Raw genomic sequence first — 12,409 nt, 5'->3', positions numbered from 1 at the left:
AATATTTTTGTAGGGTCTTAACCAAAACTGAGACCAGGATTATTTTATGAATTGAGATTGAAATATAAATTATTCTGTTTATATGGATCCGTAGAATACGTTATATCCAACGGGATCTTCTTATATAAACCGCAAAATGAAGTGGGACTGGGACTATGCTATTTGCATCACAAACACACAATATATATTTTAAGTAGAATAAGGCACAGTTGTTCGTTACGAAGAAAACTTAGGAGTATCCGTCATTGAATCAGGGTATGAATGTTCAATCCTGGAACAATATAATACAAGAAAAAGACACGAGTTCGCACCTATCGGTAGTTCCAACCATGCTAGTTTATCTTAATTGCGTCTGCTAATTTCCACCTTCAGCCAGTGGTAATCAAGAATAGTTCAATTTTCAAAACTGCTCGGCACACTTCGTTCAGTATGAGACATCTTGGAGAAAATTCAATAATTGTTCGCCGATTTTGACGTTTGGACAACTAATGGCAGGCAGTACCGTTTGCATTCGAATAGTCTTGGATTTCACCAGTGAACGAAAGGTAAGATCCGAACAACATCGAGTGCGCAGTTTTTCGGATCTTACCTTTCGGTCAATCGTGAAAAATGAACTCTTCTTGATTACGACTGGCTTACGTTGGAGATTAGCAGACGCTATTAGGATAAACTAACAGAGTCGGACCTACCGAGCGGTGGGGACTCGTGTCTTCCCTTGTGTTATATTGTTACAGGTTAGAAGCGTCATCCTTTGATTCATGGACGAATACTCCTAATTTTCACTGTAACGAACCCCTTTAGAATAAGGCACTTTACAGATAATACCCAGTATACCTGGGAGGCCGTATACATTTATTTGTACCGATACCTATGTAAGCACAATCGGAGACTAGTAATCGGAATCTATATTGGGATGGAATACGGAAGAGATGGGAAGCTATCTCGTCTGCTTTTAACAAAGCGTGATGTTTATTCACCTACATGACGTTTGGATCACTGGCGAGATGGCCTTTAAAAAACATAGTATACGTATGATTCCGCCTTGCCATTTGTATGGTCAATACACTGATTCTAAATCCACACAATACTGCGTTGTCCGCAAACAGCAACTGACCGTTATAGAATTACTGGTGCAATAAGGGATACATTTTTGGGCATTGACGCAAAATAACCTCTAAATTACAAATGAGATTAATGACAGCAATATATATAAATAAAGTTTTAGTTGATTATGTAACATCAATGATGAAAGCCAAACGATTAGATATGTTTTAAGGTGCACAAGAGTACTTCATTTATATAGTTTTTCTCATACCATGAAACAAATTGATCATCTTTGGACCGCGTGCTTTGTCTGACGAAACAGGGTTAATGGGAGCGTTAAATAAAAAAGAAAGACCTCTAATTCATACGATCATCGAAATTATATCAAGCGCATGTGAAATTGTTTGTTCTCATATACTTGTATAAAAAGTTTTAATTTATCTTGAATAAGTTTTTGTTTATTATTAAAATAAAAATCGTATGACTATAAGCTAGATACATAGTATTATTCAGTGAAAGACAACTCCTGGACGCTGCTGGAGTCCCGACAATACTTTAGTATGAAAGCCTTGAGTTTGCAATGGTTACAAGGAAGAAAAAAGGACGTTATAAATTTATGGAAGCCCGTGCATATCAATTATCTTGAACCATTTTTCAAGTTGTTTGCAGAAATGCATTTTAGATACCACATCGGTTACCATTAGCGATGCCATTTGAAAATAACTATAGTCTACTTTCAATACTATTTATTGAAGGAAAATAAACATCTTCATATATAACTTAAAGACTGCGATGTTTTCGGATTTTGTACAACCAAAAAGCTTGTTAAAAGTTGTTTTGAATTTGACAAAGAGAGAGAAAGAAAGAGATTTTAGAAGTATTTTTGAAATTGAATATTAGACAGAAACATTATTTCATTGCATAGACTAGCCAGGCGATCATCTATATTGAATCAATGATAGATGGTACATGTTACTAACAGAAATATAAGATTTAAAAGAATTTCTTTATGAAAATATTTTCTCATAAAATAAGAAAACATCGATCAATTATGTTTTTGGCAAATGACTATTCGTGATAGCACTGTAAAGAAATAAATATCAACTAAAAGCTTGTTAAACAAATTTCTTGTTTTCGTTTGTTCTAGTAATTGTTTCCACTTTATAACTGTGATATGTACTCTTCCATTCCAAAGTGTGAATCAATCATCACAGCGAGGCCAGAGGAACTTCCGTGAGTGCCTAATTAAGTGCTTACTCAGTGTCAGTAGGGGATTTATCTGAATACTGTTGAATTTTAGTCGCATCGACAGGATGACACGAGCCAATCAGGAAGCTAATTGTCACCAACCGATCACATATATAAAAGGTGCTGACATTACGGTACTTTAAACAGACTGAATATGGAGATGGATAACGATTTTAGGGACATGGAAAGCCATAATTTACGGGATGCAGAAAAAAACGCAAGTTTATATCGTAATACACCAAGACTCCGAAAGAAAAAAGGGCAGCTGATATTCCTGTTACAAAATTTCATGATTTGTACAGACCAACAGGAGAAATCTTAGGAAATGGTGCTATTGATTCAGTGCAGACATTTATAAATATTTCCAACAGCAAAGAATATGCTGTAAAGATCATTAAAAACAACACGATCCGATCCAGCAGCAAAGTCTTCAAAGAAATAGAAATATACAACTTATGTCAAGGTCAGGAGAACATCTTACAGCTTTATGAATACTTTGAAGAAGAAGGTCGATTTTATTTGGTCTTTGACAAGATGTTGGGAGGAACCTTGTTTGACAATATTGAGAGAAGGGGTCATCTGACTGAGACAGAAGCCAGTTTAATAGTGAAATGCATCACACGAGCCTTGGATTTCCTCCACAATAAAGGAATAGTCCACAGGGATCTAAAGCTAGAAAACATATTGTGTGAAAAGAAAGAAATATTCCCAATACGAATATGTGATTTTGACTTGGCAAGTGGTGTGCCTGTTGAAAGCCAGAAGGATATGTGTACCACGCCAGATCTCCTGACGCCAGTCGGCACAGCAGATTATATGGCTCCTGAAGTTGTTGAAGTTTGGCTTGGTGAATCCTTATCCTATGACAAGAAATGTGATCTCTGGAGCCTGGGAATAATCATGTACATCACGCTGTGCGGTTACCATCCATTTTATGGCGACTGTGGAGGTGGTTGTGGGTGGAACAGTGATGTGATGTGTCGGGACTGCCAGGACATGCTTTTCAGCAGCATCAAAAATGATGATTATGAGTTTCCAGAAAACGATTGGAGTGTAATCTCAGACAGTGCCAAAGACCTCATTCGTCACTTGCTGGTGCGAGATCCACGCAAGCGTTATTCTACCGAGCAGGTCTTGAACCACCCCTGGGTATCTTGCCCACCGGCTGCTACTTCTCTTGCTGCACCAACAATGCTTTCTAGGAATAGCAGTACCAAGGATTTGGAGCCATTTGCTGAGACTGCTATTTCAATCAACCGCATGCTGCAGCAGCATCTAATTATTCACAAGCCGCCAAGTTATGCTTATAATGACGAAAATGAGGGAAAAGAAAACGATGAAATCAATTCTGAAGAAATTGTAGTACCACCATTGAAATTGTCCCCATCTGCTTCCAGCTTGACAAAACATCGGTCAAGTTTGGTGGCCGGAACCAATGTTCGTTCAACAGAATTCGATAGTGGCTGTACACTGCCGGGCATCAGTCATTCACAGGACGAATAGTTATTTAGTGATATTTTCATCTGAGTAACTTTTATTTTGAAAATAATTACAAACACGTGACTAACTTTGCTACATCAAGTTTACGATAAGGACTGTTTGTTCAAAATATGCTGCCTTTGATGAAAAGTTTAGGATTTGTTCTGATTTTCATCAATCCAGATTGTCTTGTTTCGAAGAGTACATTTTAAGAGTGGGTGGGTGGGATTATACAACCTAAAGAGTTTTCATCTCTTATAATGTAGATGAAACAAATTGTCCGGAGTATATATGTGCATATATCACTTTCGTTGAATTGTTGCTAAAATGTAATTGACTTTTATTCTGTAAAATGCTGATTGTTGTAATAAAATACGACTGAATTTTATATGATCGTTAATACCAATTCATGGTTCTGAATGTCTTTGAAAGGAGAGATTATTCAGTATTTGTGTTAATAATCAACGAGTGCTTTGATTTTATAATTGTGCTGTTATTCATGAATGAGGTTGGTGGAATGTAAAATGTTCTCTGATGCTTAAAATGACGTGTCAAAATAGTGATATTTTATATCTAAAGTGCCAGTATATCACCAGGTGTTAATATGTAAATCTTACTCAGTTTGATTTCTAATATTTCTTCATTAACTAAATTCATACTAGCATCTTGATTTTTTCTTCAGTGTATTTCGCAATTATATTTCATTCTCATTTATCGGACACTTGTAAGTTATAACAAATAGATATATTGGAGAATTGCATTTTTTAATAAAAAGTCCCATTTCTATGAAATATTGTTTTCCTTTGTGAAATTAAATTTTGTATTAGATGTGATTTGTAATTTTCAATAATCTCTCTCTCTGTCTATCTATCTATCAGAAAAATTATATTAGAAGAAACGAAACAACTCAGCTATGTACACATGTACAAATTTCTACCCCAAATTTCAATTTTTAGTTTTAACATACCCAATAAATCGAAACTCATTTGATACTTGGGAAATATATGTAGCTACTAAATTTCTGACTCACGCTTAAACAGATTTGTTCCGTTTAATTGGTAGTGTTGTGGTTTGAGCTGTGAAATAAGGATTCGGAAAATGTCCCCAAGGCATACGTGCTTAAAACAACACTTGACACAAGCGGCGACATGGATTAAGTCTGACAATAGGATAATCTGAAATGTTTGCACGATTCAAAGGAACTAACTGTTATGGCTAATTACATTGAATAAATAATTACATGTTTATTGGTGAGCCATTTACTAAATACCGTGCTTATGTGCTGATTATCTACTTGTGATTGATGCTATTCTTTTGTAGACATGATGAACAGAATATTGTTTACTTGTTCTTTTAAAAACTAAACTATCAGAGCTTTATTAAACAGACATGATATCGCTTTTGATGCTTTGAGGATGCAGACCGACAAAGAAGTTTTCTAAAAATCAGATTCACTCAAATGATTTTCGGCAGATAATTATCATTGCATACATATATTTAAGTATAGTTTGTCTTTCCACACAACAATGTTTGCATGCAGTGCTACGGGTGAGATATAGAAACCACCTGTAATTGGTAATTCTCACAAGCTCCGCTGCTTTAAGGACATTACACTTTTCATAAAGGGGTCCCAAACTGAGAGTTAAGGCTCAAAGTAGAACAAAAGTTTGGAGTAAAAGTTTTGAAGGAAAGGAATGACCACCGTCTGGGGCTTTCCTTCAGTATTTACATGAGTTAGGCTGCTGTACATGTCGGAGGAGGCCAGGAGGGTGCCTCTTTTTACATACATTATGGGATTTGGTATCAAATTATGGTATAGATGATGCCATCAGTTTCGTAACTGTAGCAGGTGTGGTACCACGGGCCTCCCACCAACGGATTGTCCATAACCGGTACAACAACAAGAAAACATGCCTCAAAACTCAGTAATGATTGATGAAATGGCCTATGATCGTCAGAGGGTTCCAGATCCTGGGGGAGAGATGGAACAGATCTCAGGAAACCCACCCCACTGAAATGCCGCAACATCGAACCAGGTCATACTGGGTATGCAGTGCGAAATTGAGGTTGGAAGCTCAAACGGTCCTAAAACTTCTCAATCCACGTCCACATAATGGACTAGTTATACAAATACGAGTGCACGTGAGAAGAAGGGGGCAAAGGGTAAAAAAGGAAAACAACAAAGCAAACGAAACACAAAAACCTACCACCCCATATTTATTTATGGAAGAACCAAGTTTCTAGCATAAAACAAATCCGCTCATCGTGTCTAAAATAATAGTGAGCGAGAGTGAGGAGGTTGAGAGCCCTCAACACACAAATTTTCCACTGTCAATTTTACTATATGTTATTGCAATTGAAACATTATATAAGAATATTGAAAATAATAGCAATTAATTGGAAATTGGCGGGCAAATGACCCAGGAGCTCCCCCAAATTGAATCAAACAACAAGTGAAGGCTTTAGGAATATTTTATGGAAAGAATTTAGACGAACTTAATTACAACCAAATATTAAAGAAAGTTGAGGAACAGATAGAAATTTGGTCATAGGTTCTCTAAACCTAATGGAATTCTTACAAGCCTATAAGACCTACATTTATTGCCAAATTGATTATGTAACACAAAAATAGATTTGATAGAACCAATGATAAACATTCTTTTCTTTTCATGAAATCCTTATTTAATATGTACATGTTGAAATGTGAAAGTGACACAGATACCCTTATATGCATCCATATTAGACATATCCGCTCACGCGTACCCTCATATACACACACATACTTACACACACACACACACTTACTGCTCACACATACGTTGTAAAACGCTGATACTAATTTTACATAATACGTAAGTTTCTAGCTAACGTATAGGCGAGGAATTTATAATAATAAATTATTTTACGTCTACTTATCAATTAACATAATAACTTTACATAGAATTTAAAACAAATGAAATTACTATTCAAGTTTTAAATTTAGAGATATAGTATTGATTGAAATACAAAGTGTATACAAAGGTCATGTTAAAAGGATAGACAAGGTAAAGTACAGAAAAAGCTCGTGCGAAAAGAAGAGATAGTGTTAACACGTGCGGCTTGGGGTATTCTTGAATTAACGTGTTGACCGGTAAACGTGGGTTGAAACATGCAGGCAAAAAGACGGTGTACTAAAGAATCAGGAGATTAGAGAAGGATACATAATTGGATATATTTAAAGAAAAAGGTAAGTAGTGAGTATTATTCTAGACTTATGCCACTTACTATTTAACAAATTTAAAGAGAACATAATAACCCAGCTAGACACCATTTGTCAATAAAGTGAAGAAGGTTAAGTCTGGAAATGTCAGCTCTGATTCTACATTTTAGGCAAGAGAGAAAGAAGAATAGCAAGGTGTTACTGGTTACCACTTCTTTATGATAATATGCATGGATACATTTAATCCATATAGCATATTTGTATCCAGCGCATAATAAAAGCCACAAGTCCGCGATTTCAGGTTCCGGAAACAAGGCCCCATAGAAAAAACTTAGGATAAGACCAAATTTAAGGAATGTAAAAAGTACCGAAGGAGTTTCGAGAGTGTTTTTCAGCCATTTAATTATGAGCTGTTGTAAAGCGAGTATTAAATTGCATTCGAAAATTAAATGGTCAGTGATTTCAGTCCCACCGCAAAAAAAAGTGCATAACTTGAATTAGGGAATATTTTTAAAAAATATGTGTTTTACAGGTAAAATGTCGTGTATGATTTTAAAACACACATATCTAGTGATGGTGTATAGGAATTTATTTTGCAGGTGTTTTTTGTTGTTGAAATATTGGGGGAGTTTAAGTCATATAATTTGGTTATTTTGGGTTCAAGAAGGTGACTTTGTAGTTGTCGTTGATATAATATTTTTGTAGGGTCTTAACCAAAACTGAGACCAGGATTATTTTATGAATTGAGATTGAAATATAAATTATTCTGTTTATATGGATCCGTAGAATACGTTATATCCAACGGGATCTTCTTATATAAACCGCAAAATGAAGTGGGACTGGGACTATGCTATTTGCATCACAAACACACAATATATATTTTAAGTAGAATAAGGCACAGTTGTTCGTTACGAAGAAAACTTAGGAGTATCCGTCATTGAATCAGGGTATGAATGTTCAATCCTGGAACAATATAATACAAGAAAAAGACACGAGTTCGCACCTATCGGTAGTTCCAACCATGCTAGTTTATCTTAATTGCGTCTGCTAATTTCCACCTTCAGCCAGTGGTAATCAAGAATAGTTCAATTTTCAAAACTGCTCGGCACACTTCGTTCAGTATGAGACATCTTGGAGAAAATTCAATAATTGTTCGCCGATTTTGACGTTTGGACAACTAATGGCAGGCAGTACCGTTTGCATTCGAATAGTCTTGGATTTCACCAGTGAACGAAAGGTAAGATCCGAACAACATCGAGTGCGCAGTTTTTCGGATCTTACCTTTCGGTCAATCGTGAAAAATGAACTCTTCTTGATTACGACTGGCTTACGTTGGAGATTAGCAGACGCTATTAGGATAAACTAACAGAGTCGGACCTACCGAGCGGTGGGGACTCGTGTCTTCCCTTGTGTTATATTGTTACAGGTTAGAAGCGTCATCCTTTGATTCATGGACGAATACTCCTAATTTTCACTGTAACGAACCCCTTTAGAATAAGGCACTTTACAGATAATACCCAGTATACCTGGGAGGCCGTATACATTTATTTGTACCGATACCTATGTAAGCACAATCGGAGACTAGTAATCGGAATCTATATTGGGATGGAATACGGAAGAGATGGGAAGCTATCTCGTCTGCTTTTAACAAAGCGTGATGTTTATTCACCTACATGACGTTTGGATCACTGGCGAGATGGCCTTTAAAAAACATAGTATACGTATGATTCCGCCTTGCCATTTGTATGGTCAATACACTGATTCTAAATCCACACAATACTGCGTTGTCCGCAAACAGCAACTGACCGTTATAGAATTACTGGTGCAATAAGGGATACATTTTTGGGCATTGACGCAAAATAACCTCTAAATTACAAATGAGATTAATGACAGCAATATATATAAATAAAGTTTTAGTTGATTATGTAACATCAATGATGAAAGCCAAACGATTAGATATGTTTTAAGGTGCACAAGAGTACTTCATTTATATAGTTTTTCTCATACCATGAAACAAATTGATCATCTTTGGACCGCGTGCTTTGTCTGACGAAACAGGGTTAATGGGAGCGTTAAATAAAAAAGAAAGACCTCTAATTCATACGATCATCGAAATTATATCAAGCGCATGTGAAATTGTTTGTTCTCATATACTTGTATAAAAAGTTTTAATTTATCTTGAATAAGTTTTTGTTTATTATTAAAATAAAAATCGTATGACTATAAGCTAGATACATAGTATTATTCAGTGAAAGACAACTCCTGGACGCTGCTGGAGTCCCGACAATACTTTAGTATGAAAGCCTTGAGTTTGCAATGGTTACAAGGAAGAAAAAAGGACGTTATAAATTTATGGAAGCCCGTGCATATCAATTATCTTGAACCATTTTTCAAGTTGTTTGCAGAAATGCATTTTAGATACCACATCGGTTACCATTAGCGATGCCATTTGAAAATAACTATAGTCTACTTTCAATACTATTTATTGAAGGAAAATAAACATCTTCATATATAACTTAAAGACTGCGATGTTTTCGGATTTTGTACAACCAAAAAGCTTGTTAAAAGTTGTTTTGAATTTGACAAAGAGAGAGAAAGAAAGAGATTTTAGAAGTATTTTTGAAATTGAATATTAGACAGAAACATTATTTCATTGCATAGACTAGCCAGGCGATCATCTATGTTGAATCAATGATAGATGGTACATGTTACTAACAGAAATATAAGATTTAAAAGAATTTCTTTATGAAAATATTTTCTCATAAAATAAGAAAACATCGATCAATTATGTTTTTGGCAAATGACTATTCGTGATAGCACTGTAAAGAAATAAATATCAACTAAAAGCTTGTTAAACAAATTTCTTGTTTTCGTTTGTTCTAGTAATTGTTTCCACTTTATAACTGTGATATGTACTCTTCCATTCCAAGGTGTGAATCAATCATCACAGCGAGGCCAGAGGAACTTCCGTGAGTGCCTAATTAAGTGCTTACTCAGTGTCAGTAGGGGATTTATCTGAATACTGTTGAATTTTAGTCGCATCGACAGGATGACACGAGCCAATCAGGAAGCTAATTGTCACCAACCGATCACATATATAAAAGGTGCTGACATTACGGTACTTTAAACAGACTGAATATGGAGATGGATAACGATTTTAGGGACATGGAAAGCCATAATTTACGGGATGCAGAAAAAAACGCAAGTTTAAATCGTAATACACCAAGACTCCGAAAGAAGACAAAAAGGGCAGCTGATATTCCTGTTACAAAATTTCATGATTTGTACAGACCAACAGGAGAAATCTTAGGAAATGGTGCTATTGAATCAGTGCAGACATTTATAAATATTTCCAACAGCAAAGAATATGCTGTAAAGATCATTAAAAACAACACGATCCGATCCAGCAGCAAAGTCTTCAAAGAAATAGAAATATACAACTTATGTCAAGGTCAGGAGAACATCTTACAGCTTTATGAATACTTTGAAGAAGAAGGTCGATTTTATTTGGTCTTTGACAAGATGTTGGGAGGAACCTTGTTTGACAATATTGAGAGAAGGGGTCATCTGACTGAGACAGAAGCCAGTTTAATAGTGAAATGCATCACACGAGCCTTGGATTTCCTCCACAATAAAGGAATAGTCCACAGGGATCTAAAGCTAGAAAACATATTGTGTGAAAAGAAAGAAATATTCCCAATACGAATATGTGATTTTGACTTGGCAAGTGGTGTGCCTGTTGAAAGCCAGAAGGATATGTGTACCACGCCAGATCTCCTGACGCCAGTCGGCACAGCAGATTATATGGCTCCTGAAGTTGTTGAAGTTTGGCTTGGTGAATCCTTATCCTATGACAAGAAATGTGATCTCTGGAGCCTGGGAATAATCATGTACATCACGCTGTGCGGTTACCATCCATTTTATGGCGACTGTGGAGGTGGTTGTGGGTGGAACAGTGATGTGATGTGTCGGGACTGCCAGGACATGCTTTTCAGCAGCATCAAAAATGATGATTATGAGTTTCCAGAAAACGATTGGAGTGTAATCTCAGACAGTGCCAAAGACCTCATTCGTCACTTGCTGGTGCGAGATCCACGCAAGCGTTATTCTACCGAGCAGGTCTTGAACCACCCCTGGGTATCTTGCCCACCGGCTGCTACTGCTCTTGCTGCACCAACAATGCTTTCTAGGAATAGCAGTACCAAGGATTTGGAGCCATTTGCTGAGACTGCTATTTCAATCAACCGCATGCTGCAGCAGCATCTAATTATTCACAAGCCGCCAAGTTATGCTTATAATGACGAAAATGAGGGAAAAGAAAACGATGAAATCAATTCTGAAGAAATTGTAGTACCACCATTGAAATTGTCCCCATCTGCTTCCAGCTTGACAAAACATCGGTCAAGTTTGGTGGCCGGAACCAATGTTCGTTCAACAGAATTCGATAGTGGCTGTACACTGCCGGGCATCAGTCATTCACAGGACGAATAGTTATTTAGTGATATTTTCATCTGAATAACTTTTATTTTGAAAATAATTACAAACACGTGACTAACTTTGCTACATCAAGTTTACGATAAGGACTGTTTGTTCAAAATATGCTGCCTTTGATGAAAAGTTTAGGATTTGTTCTGATTTTCATCAATCCAGATTGTCTTGTTTCGAAGAGTACATTTTAAGAGTGGGTGGGTGGGATTATACAACCTAAAGAGTTTTCATCTCTTATAATGTAGATGAAACAAATTGTCCGGAGTATATATGTGCATATATCACTTTCGTTGAATTGTTGCTAAAATGTAATTGACTTTTATTCTGTAAAATGCTGATTGTTGTAATAAAATACGACTGAATTTTATATGATCGTTAATACCAATTCATGGTTCTGAATGTCTTTGAAAGGAGAGATTATTCAGTATTTGTGTTAATAATCAACGAGTGCTTTGATTTTATAATTGTGCTGTTATTCATGAATGAGGTTGGTGGAATGTAAAATGTTCTCTGATGCTTAAAATGACGTGTCAAAATAGTGATATTTTATATCTAAAGTGCCAGTATATCACCAGGTGTTAATATGTAAATCTTACTCAGTTTGATTTCTAATATTTCTTCATTAACTAAATTCATACTAGCATCTTGATTTTTTCTTCAGTGTATTTCGCAATTATATTTCATTCTCATTTATCGGACACTTGTAAGTTATAACAAATAGATATTTGGAAAATTGCATTTTTTAATAAAAAGTCCCATTTCTATGAAATATTGTTTTCCTTTGTGAAATTAAATTTTGTATTAGATGTGATTTGTAATTTTCAATAATCTCTCTCTCTGTCTATCTATCTATCAGAAAAATTATATTAGAAGAAACGAAACAACTCAGCTATGTACACATGTACAAATTTCTACCCCAAATTTCAATTTTTAGTTTTAACATACCCAATA

The 12,409-nt window shown here is 35.7% G+C and overlaps 2 pseudogenes; both read left to right on the top strand.

Annotated features, from left to right (window-relative positions):
- Positions 1 to 2,826: 2,826 nt before the first annotated feature.
- Positions 2,827 to 3,795, top strand: LOC149771750 (MAP kinase-interacting serine/threonine-protein kinase 1 pseudogene; annotated as a pseudogene).
- Positions 3,796 to 9,945: 6,150 nt separating this feature from the next.
- Positions 9,946 to 11,461, top strand: LOC149771749 (MAP kinase-interacting serine/threonine-protein kinase 1 pseudogene; annotated as a pseudogene).
- The last annotated feature ends 948 nt before the right edge of the window (positions 11,462 to 12,409 follow it).

The sequence above is a fragment of the Sinohyriopsis cumingii genome, unplaced genomic scaffold (genome assembly GCF_028554795.1).
Source record: "Sinohyriopsis cumingii isolate HCF-2022 unplaced genomic scaffold, ASM2855479v2 utg001699l, whole genome shotgun sequence".
NCBI classification, from domain to species: Eukaryota; Metazoa; Mollusca; class Bivalvia; order Unionida; family Unionidae; genus Sinohyriopsis; species Sinohyriopsis cumingii.
Note: the sequence above shows the minus strand (reverse complement) of the source record. Positions and strands in the feature narration are given on the sequence as shown.